We start from the raw sequence: 10476 nt of genomic DNA, 5'->3' as shown, positions 1-10476 counted from the left end.
AGAATGTTGAACCTGGGCGTCATAGAGGAATCAAAGGGCGGCTGGTCCAGCTCCATTGTTCTTGTGCCGAAGCTGGACGGAGAATGGCGGCTCTGAATTTGATGCGTATCCGCTGCCTCGGGTAGATGAACTTGTATCTGGCTGGCCCTAGCCTTTCAGTATCACCACCCTGGACCTAACAAAAGGGTACTGTCAAATTCTCCTGTCTCCGAGTGCCAAGGAGAAGACAGCCTTCTCTACACCCAGAGGGTGTTTTCAGTATACCAGGATGCCGTTCGGTCTTCAGGGAGCCCCAGCTACCTTGCAGAGGCCCATGGACCGACTCCTAGCCTCGCACAAGAAGTACGCTGCCGCTTACCTAGACGACATCGTAATCTTCAGCCCAGATTGGGGAATTCACATACAGAAGGTCCAGGTGGTACTGGATGTGCTGAGGAAGGCCGGCTTTACCATAAACCCAAAGAAGTGCTCTATGGGAAAAGAAGAGGTGAAATACGATAACAGACTTGGTACTGTCCCAAATAGGGTCACCGTGATGAGGTGGGATGGTGTTTGCATTATTTTGATCAAAATTATGTTAACTAAGTACCCTATACTATTTTCATGCACTATTGCGGTTTATTAATTTTTTGCAGGGTATTTGTGTATTGTGTTTCTGTCTTTGTTTTTTTCTGTTTAACGGCCATGTGTGAAAATGCTCTTACATGCTGCATACACACCAATTTACATTCCAGTTCATTTCTTCAGGTTTTTTCAGTCTAATGTGCACAAGTGCATATAAGGGTGTGGCCTGCCTTTTCTTGAGCTGGAAAGTTTATTCATCTTGCTTCCCAGGTCTTTGCATCCACTAGCTGGGTTCAGTCTCTCAGCCCTTATCCACATGCCTGTCACTTGACAAACAGCAAGGTTTTAAATATTAGAGTTAGGACTGTCCCAAATAGGGTCACCGTGACAAGGTGGGATGGCTTTTGCATTATTTTGATCAAAATTCTACTTCCTATTTTCATGGAACACTTCCTATTTTCATGGAAAAGTCCTACAAACTGGGCCACAAACGGGAGAGGATTTATTCAAATTATATGTGAATGTGTTCTTGGATTAAGCAGGGGTAGGGCTTAAAATGTCCTGCAAATTGGGATTCAATTGTTAGCAAGTTTGATGAAGCATTTTTATAAATCTAAGGTTAGTAAGTAAAAAATTGTGTTTGCGGCCCTATTAATTAAAGTGCCACACTACAAACACAAAAGTTTTGTTCATCTTCAGTGCAGAAAAAAATTGTGACTTTTCAAAGCAATTCATTCCAGAATTTGCTTTGATGAATCAAGAAAAAATTGTTCAAGATAAGATGATAGGTCTGCTCACTAAGGGATAGGACTATGACTGCCTAGTAAAGTCTAGGATGGGGGAGATTATGGGAGGAGCAAAGTAAAAGAGCGAGTCAGAGACACAACCAGACCACTGCTGCTTCTTTCTGGTTTGTATTTATGTCCATCCAGAGCTGGATTCACAGCTACAGTGCTCAGTACTGCTGTATAATGTCCTCCATGCTGCTGCTGCTTCTTCTGAACATGAGATGGGAGCAGGAATCCCTCTTGTCAGTGTGTGCCGTGTTAGGGAGACATCATAGCATATAATCTCCGCCCATTAGTTGAAAATTATAGGTAGAACCCATACAATGGCCAGAAATAATGTTGTTGACTTTAAAAATGGTGCAAGTTAAAAGAAGAATTTTACGCAAATAAACTCCAAAAACTTGACAAAAAAAAGGCGCAAGTGCAATAATGAATTGTGTCCTCAACGATTTATAATATGTCAAAAGATTTGATTGTGGGGGGCAGGGCCGTAACTATAATAGGTGCAGGGGTTGCAATCACACCCGGACTCTGGCGCCTACGGGAGCCCAAAAGGTCCCTTTGGTTATTATAGACCTGTGATAGTTGGGGGCCCTGTTGGAAATTTTGCATTGTGGCCCGCAAGCTTCAAGTTACACCACTGGTGGCGGGGTGTTTGGTGCTGAGACCTTGTTTGGAGTAGAAACATTCAGCCGGCGGTCACTGCTCTCCTCCAGGACTGAAGAGAGACTCCAAGGCCACGTTCCGAGAAGAGTGGCACCTCTGTTTTAACAATCGGTGGGTGTTTCAGCACTCAGACCCCCACCAAGAAACACTAAGAACACCAAAAGTTTAGTAAAAATGGCGATATCCCATCGCTATGTGTGAATATGGCCTATGTGAGATTTTGGTCTGACTCCTCCCCAACTTTTCATAAACTTCCACTCCCCGAGAAAACAGGTTATTCCACTGAAAGGCATCATGACTTGTCAGAGATCTGCCGTTGTTATCCCCGGAGGGTTATTGCCGTCGACCACGCGCCTGTGGCTTCACCAGTCCAGCAATGAATTAGTCTGCGTCTAGCCGAGAGCAGTGCATTAAAAGAATTAGAGGCCTCCGGTAGACTGACTTACCGTCTGAATTTCTAAGCAGCGTTCATAGAGTACACAGCCGTATTTAATTAGCTAAGTTATGAATTGCATGGATTATCCATTGTGCTAAACAATTATACACATTGGAGAATTCTGCTGAGTATTGACATATCTATGAAGTTGTTTTCCAGGTGATCAATTATGAATTACAAAAGATTATCTACTCCAGAAAATAAATAACAATGGTCCAGGGGAGCCATGAAGTGCTCACGTCTCGATGAAAGGACGGCAGGGCTGCATCCATAACCCTGGCCGACAACCTGACTTTTATATCCAAACTACGGCTTTTAATTAACTGGGCTATCTATTAAGTGCAGCTCCGCAAATTACATTTTATGTTTAAAATCAAGCACTTGATTGATTCTTTTTGAGACCGGCACTAAAATGGTTCTTTGGTTAATCCATTAGTGGAAGTCTTTGTTACGCACCATTTACTGTTTTCATGGGTCTTCTCCTCTCCTTGTCTTGTGATTATGTCACAGTTGTAGCAAAAGCGTTTGACCAGCGGTGTCTCCTAGAAGAAAATTTTTGAGCCTGGATTGATATCAGCATATTTTTCGAGGATTTTTTACAGGAGTCATCCTATTAATAGGGTGTTGGAATTGTCCATATTTCCAGGGTGGTGGTGAACTGTGCAGCAGGTTTTGTTATTTTTTACATCCTATCCCCAAATATATATATTTTTTAATATATTGCAGTTTTTGGGGTTTTTTTTTTGCAATTTTTGCAAAAATGCAATATACTAAGGCACTTATGTAATTAGGGGTTGTGACATTTTGGGGGCCACTTAACTCATGGGATTAATATCTTCTGGGTTAGATGGTTGCCTTTTACTCCAAAAATGTGGTTTTCCATCAAAACATTTCAATAATGACCAGACCCAATTTCAATACTGAGACGAGCATCTGCACATGTACAGAAGATGTGGGGTGCGCTTATATCGAGCAGCTCAAGGGTAGAGTCCACTCCGTACACTGCAGATGCTGGCTGTGTTGTGTTGTACAGCCAGCACCTGCCTCTAACAGCAGCATGTAAGTGATTTAATCCTAGGTTTTTATGCCCATCAACCACCCGTAATGAAATATGATCACTCAGGGGGGCAATGGGTTATCATGACCTGCTAAAGGCACTTGTTTCTGCCCTCGTTGTACTTCCCAAAAGGGGCTATCAAAATGTAACATGAATAATTTAAAAAAGTTTACAAAAAAAAAAAATCCAAAAAGTTCAAATCGTTAGCTCTTTTCCTAATCCAAAATTAGACACTGGACACTGGAACGCTATAGGGCCCGCAAGTCGGGGGAACCCAGTGCCAGAACCCATGAGTGCTCCCCCCCCCCCACACTTGCTCAATGACCCCAGCACTTGCAATACTTACCTTTCCCCGTTTCTCCGCCGTTCCGTCTTCGCCTTCTGATTTTGTGACTTCTCAGGACAAAGGGCGAGATTACGTCATTCCAGCGCGTCCTCTGTGCTGAGCAGTGCAGAGAACCAGAAGACGGCGACTCTGGAGTCCAGAGCAGAGCAGCGACCAGTGAAGAGAGGTGAGTATTTGATTTTTTTTTTTTTATGCGGGACCCATAGTGTATGGAGCAATATATGAGGCCCATACTGTATGGAGTAATATATGGGGTCCATTATACTGTATGGAGCATTATATGGGGCCCATGCTGTATGGAGCATTATAAGGGGCCCATACTGTACGGAGCTTTATATGGGACCCATTATTCTGTATGAGGCAATATATGGGGCTCATTATTCTGTATGGAGCATTATAGGGGGCCCATTATACTGTATGGAGGACTATGTGGGGCCCATTATACTGTATGGAGGAATATGTGGGGCCCATAATACTGTATGGAGGACTATACTGTCCGGTCTGCACTGTGCGCTGCGAGGATTCGCCGGTTTCTGAGCTATTGTAGAATTTAAAATGGATATCACTCGTGTAATGTACGAAGTAAGTGAAATTTTTGGCATTGAATTATACCTAGATTTCTCTGCCGTATCTGTGCATCATGAATCGTGGTATGTGTTAAAGGGGCCCATTGAGACTCTTTGGCCCAGGGCCCACGAAAACCTACAGCTGACCCTGGTTGTGAAGGTCTATGTCAGGGATGTCAAACTCAAACCCATAGAAAGCCAAAATGAAAAACTTGGAGAGAGTCGCGGACCAACCAGTATACAGTATAATGGGCCCCACATAGCCCTCCATACAGTATAATGGGCCCCACATAGTCCTCCATACAGTATAATGAGCCCCACATAGTCCTCTCCTCCATACAGTATAATGGGTCCCACATAGTCCTCCATAAAGTATAATGGGCCCCACATAGTCCTCCATACAGAATAATGGGCCCCACACAGTCCCCCATACATAATAATGGGCCCCACATAGTCCCCCATACAGAATAATGGGCCCCACATAGTCCCCCATACAGAATAATGGGCCCCACATAGTCCTCCTTACAGAATAATGGGCCCCACATAGTCCTACAGTGGTGGCCAAAAGTATTGGCACCCCTGCAATTCTGTCAGATAATACTCAGTTTCTTCCTGAAAATGATTGCAATCACAAATTCTTTGGTATTATTATCTTCATTTAATTTGTCTCCAATGAAAAAACACAAAAAGAATTGTCCTAAAGCCAAATTGGATACAATTCCACACCAAACCTAAAAAAGGGGGTGGACAAAAGTATTGGCACTGTTTGAAAAATCATGTGATGCTTCTCTAATTCGTGTAATTAACAGCACCTGTAACTTACCTGTGTTGGCAATAACTAAATCACACTTGCAGCCAGTTAACATGGATTAAAGTTGACTCGAACTCTGTCCTGTGTCCTTGTGTGTACCACATTGAGCATGGAGAAAAGAAAGAAGACCAAAGAACTGTCTGAGGACTTGAGAAACCAAATTGTGAGGAAGCATGAGCAATCTCAAGGCTACAAGTCCATCTCCAAAGACCTGAATGTTCCTGTGTCTTCCGTGCGCAGTGTCATCAAGAAGTTTAAAGCCCATGGCACTGTGGCTAACCTCCCTAGATGTGGACGGAAAAGAAAAATTGACGAGAGATTTCAACACAAGATTGTGCGGATGGTGGATAAAGAACCTCGACTGACATCCAAACAAGTTCAAGCTGCCCTGCAGTCCGAGAGTACAACAGTGTCAACCCGTACTATACGTCGGCGTCTGAATGAAAAGGGACTGTATGGTAGGATACCCAGGAAGACCCCACTTCTTACCCCGAGACATAAAAAAGCCAGGCTGGAGTTTGCCAGAACTTACCTGAGAGCCTAAAACGTTTTGGAAGAATGTTCTCTGGTCAGATGAGACAAAAGTAGAGCTTTTTGGGAAAAAGCATCAACATAGAGTGTACAGGAAAAAAAAAGAGGCATTCAAAGAAAAGAACACGGTCCCTACAGTCAAACATGGCGGAGGTTCCCTGATGTTTTGGGGTTGCTTTGCTGCCTCTGGCACTGGACTGCTTGACCGTGTGCATGGCATTATGAAGTCTGAAGACTACCAACAAATTTTGCAGCATAATGTAGGGCCCAGTGTGAGAAAGGTGGGTCTCCCTCAGAGGTCATGGGTCTTCCAGCAGGACAATGACAAAAAACACACTTCCAAAAGCACTATAAAATGGTTTGAGAGAAAGCACTGGAGACTTCTAAGGTGGCCAGCAATGAGTCCAGACCTGAATCCCATAGAACACCTGTGGAGAGATCTTAAAATGGCAGTTTGGAGAAGTCACCCTTCAAATATCAGGGACCTGGAGCAGTTTGCCAAAGAAGAATGGTCTACAATTCCAGCAGAGCATTGCAAGAAACTCATTGATAGTTACCGGAAGCAGTTATTTTGGCTAAAGGTTGTGCAACCAAGTATTAGGCTGAGGGTGCCAATACTTTTCTGGCCCATTTTTGGAGTTTTGTGTGAAATGATCAATGATTTGATTTTTGCTTCATTCTCTTGTGTCTTTTCCTTGCAAGCAAATTAAATGAAGATAATAATACCAAAGAATTTGTGATTGCAATCATTTTCAGAAAGAAACTGAGTATTATCTGACAGAATTGCAGGGGTGCCAATACTTTTGGCTACCACTGTACATACAGAATAATGGACCCCACACAGTCCTCCATACAGTATCATGGGCCCCACACAGTCCTCCATACAGAATAATGGGCCCCACATAGTCCCCCATACAGAATAATGGGTCCCACATAGTCCTCCATACAGTATACTGGTCCCACATAGCTTTCCATACAGTATAATGGGCCCACTGTTAGAACCCTCCTGTTAGTTTTTGCTATCTTGTGTTTGGCGGTCACGTGACCAGCTGCCTATATATTCCAGCTCCGCCCTTCTGGCTTTGCTGGACTTCAGTGTTTTCTAGACTGTCTTTCTAGCAAGGTGCTTCGGTGCCTATCTCTGTCACGTTCGCTTGGTCCTCTGGGACCTCTAGTACTGTTTGTCTTTTTGCTCTGCAACAACTTCTGTTAGGAGGTGTCCCATTTTTGTCCCAGTCCTTAGTTCTTTTAGGGACCCCTCCCTTTATTCTATAGGTCTCCGTTCAGACTAGCCAAGGACGAAGGCGGGTCTGTTCACAAGGAACAGGCTGCCCGCTACATCATAGGGATTCAGCTTAGTCTTACTGTAGGGACAGCTTTCCCCATTCTTTCCTTAGTTTATGTTGCAGATCATAACACCCACAAAGTTCTCCATACAGAATAATGGCGCCACATAGGGGTGGCGGTTCTGGTGTCGCGGGCTAAATATAATCACACTGCTGGCCAGATTTGGCCCACTGGCCAGCGTATGGCCTATGTAGAGTAGTCATCGGTTGTGAAGGTTTATGTAGAGTAGTCAATGATTGTGAAGGGCTATGTAGAGTAGGCACCAAATGGTGCCTAATGGTTCCTACAGACTAGGAGGAGCCAATGAGCAGGTCAAGATACATGATCATACCAGAAAGATGGTCAGAAATACATAGAAATATGAGTAGGTCAGTATGAGAGTCCATCAATAGATTATCTGGATTAAATCTAAAAAGACAAGGCAGGAGTAGGGTCCGAGGTCTCATGGGTTTGTAACCACTTTGAGGAAAGTAATGATAGAAAGGAACACTTAATAAATTCACAAACCTGAGGAACAATGAGGATCAGGAAATTTCAACTGATATAAGTTGACCCATCAGGTCACATCAGTTAGAATGGCTACCTGATGCAGCCATGTCAAGCATGGTGATTAAGTCTGAATGCAACTGGTCAAAATGTACGACATTGACTGTGCTTCTTTCACCAGCACGCTCCTCCATGATCTATTACTAAGCATCAGGAACCGCAAAATGATTGAAGCCAGCATAATAAATGTTACAATGGCAACTGGATGCCAACTGCAATGGTCAAAGACCAGCGGGGCTACTTGAGGCTGTTTCTGACAAGGACCCTACAGCAATTAGAAGTCCTTCCAACCAGAGTGGTACCCATTATAAATAAAGAACATTGAAATATAATGACCTTTTAATATCCATCACTAAAATATTTTTAATATATTATGGCTGACGGGACTCTGTGAAATCCAACCATCACCGTAAATTTGTTGGGTAGACATGGGGCACTATGTTCCTCGAGTATTTCTATACAAGTAACCCAGGACTCTGTGAAATCCAACCATCACCGTTAATTTGTTGGGTAGATATTGGACGCTATGTTCCTCAAGTATTTCCATACAAGTAACCTGACTCAGCTGGTCATCCAGAAAGGAAGTTGACCGCTGCGGGCAAAATGCTCAGCTGGCCATGGCAGAATCAACTGTGGATCCATGAATGGGACCCAGGCTGATCAGATGATTGGCCCAGTGACCTTATTTCGCAAAGGGATACTTCTGATGGGGCAGACCCCTTAATAAGCTGACATGATGTATAGGTAATAGATGGGTATACTTCGGGTTCCTGTAACATATTGTCCTTTTCTCGCTTGATTCATTTACGAGGAGAGTAAGGTGAGATGAGCTCCTGGATACAACATTTTCAGTGCTATTGCTAGAAAAAGTTTATTTTATTACATTCCCTGGTTACTTTAATAAAAGTTTGGCTCAGTATTAGATTTCTTTTGCCTGAAGTGTTTGATATTATATTTACCTGAACTTAGGTCCAGCATTACTCCGTTTTCACAGCTTCTTCCTTGCCCTGCTGTGAACTTTGATAATAACTGGATGTTCTCCTACATGGATGATAACTTTTCTTCTTAGAGAACTTACTTCTTACAACAAAGGTGTAACATGCATCTTCCGGACCCCAATGCAAAATCTGTAACAGGAGCCATCAACTGTCATGGACAATTTTTAGTGTCCTTATATGGCAAAAGCTTAGATATATAGCTGAATGTAGAGACATTATACAGATAGCTCCCCCTAGTGTTAGCTGTGGGCAGCCAGAACATTGAAAATTCATGGTGGCGACTTACACTGGAATTCTAGCTGAAAAAAAGGTTTCAAATTGTTACATTTGTCAGTTCTGTGCAAAAACTCTTAGTTTTTCTCTCCTCCTATCACTTTTAAAATAGGAGGGCGCATTTTATTACTCCAGTGCATACACATGCCGGTCATAAGTAAACAGCCCCCAATATGTTTCAAATCTTTGTCACATGTTTAGATTTTACATTTTCTGAGATGAGTAACACGAGATGGGCAGCATATAAAAAAATCAAAAAACATAATTTCATGATACTCTGCTAGGAGACGTTTATGCTATATGTGTCTAAATGTAGCCACCTAGTGGTTGTAATGTGTCTTGCAACCTGATGTGGGAATTAAATTAACCTCATGGTCTTCATCCATGTAGTAGAGCATGTAAGATATTCACCTCTTATACATTACCGCAGCTGGATTCTTATGATGAATTAATTAAGATGAAGCACTAATTGGTGGTTACTGTATATCTAATTCAGAAGAATCAACAAAGGATGTTATTAATGTATTTCTAGTAATAAAAATTACTAAGAGGGTGCTGATTCTTATTATGTGTTGACTAATTACTTAATATATCTTTATAATATATGAATCTCATTTTTTTTCATTTAGCGCTCCAAGTCTCCTTTCTAGATAAAGATGACAAAGATAATATTCTGTCTACCTATAGCCACCACAAGGGGGAGCTACTGTATACTGTGATATTCTTGAGTTTAGTGTCTAAACCACATGTGTCAAACTCTGGCCTGCAGGCTTATCACATTTGGCCTACAGGCATAATGGCATTGCCTTGGTGCCGTACCTGGGAGGCACCATTTCTGCTACACTGCAGTGCCAAACAGCCATCTTGAGATTCATTAAAGGGGTTGTCCGGTCTAAAATGACAAGTCTGCAGTCACGCCGTGTGACTGCAGACTTGTGAATCCTCCCAGCGCACACTGCTCACTGTGAGGATTCTCCTGTGTCAGCGCCGGGAATGACAGTCATGTGACCGTAAGTAAGCGATCTGCAAACTCCTGACCAGGACCTTCACTAGACTGTTTGTTTTCGGCATGCTCAGTACTAGTACATTGCACGAGGCCGGTGCTGACACAGGAGAATCCTCACAGTGAACAGTGCGTGTGCTGGGGGGATTCACAAGTCTGCAGTCACACATCACACTCTGGCCCAAGGGCCACGGTGATTATATTTGGCCTGCGATGCCGGCACCACCCCACCCCTAATTATACGGTATGGAGGACTATGTGGGGCCCATTATACTGTACGGAGGACTGTGTGGGGCCCATTATTCTGTACGGAGGACTGTGTTGGGCCCATTATTCTGTACGGAGGACTGTGTGGGGCCCATTATTCTCTACGGAGGACTGTGTGGGGCCCATTATTCTCTACGGAGGACTGTGTGGGGCCCATTATTCTCTACGGAGGACTGTGTGGGGCCCATTATTCTGTACGGAGGACTATTTGGGCCCATTATACTGTACGGAGGACTATTTGGGCCCATTATACTGTACGGAGGACTAGGTGGGGCCC

Source organism: Phyllobates terribilis, unplaced genomic scaffold, assembly GCF_046119375.1.
Source record: "Phyllobates terribilis strain yellow unplaced genomic scaffold, ASM4611937v1 Scaffold_1__5_contigs__length_1240528914, whole genome shotgun sequence".
In the NCBI taxonomy this organism is placed as follows: Eukaryota; Metazoa; Chordata; class Amphibia; order Anura; family Dendrobatidae; genus Phyllobates; species Phyllobates terribilis.
Note: the sequence above shows the minus strand (reverse complement) of the source record.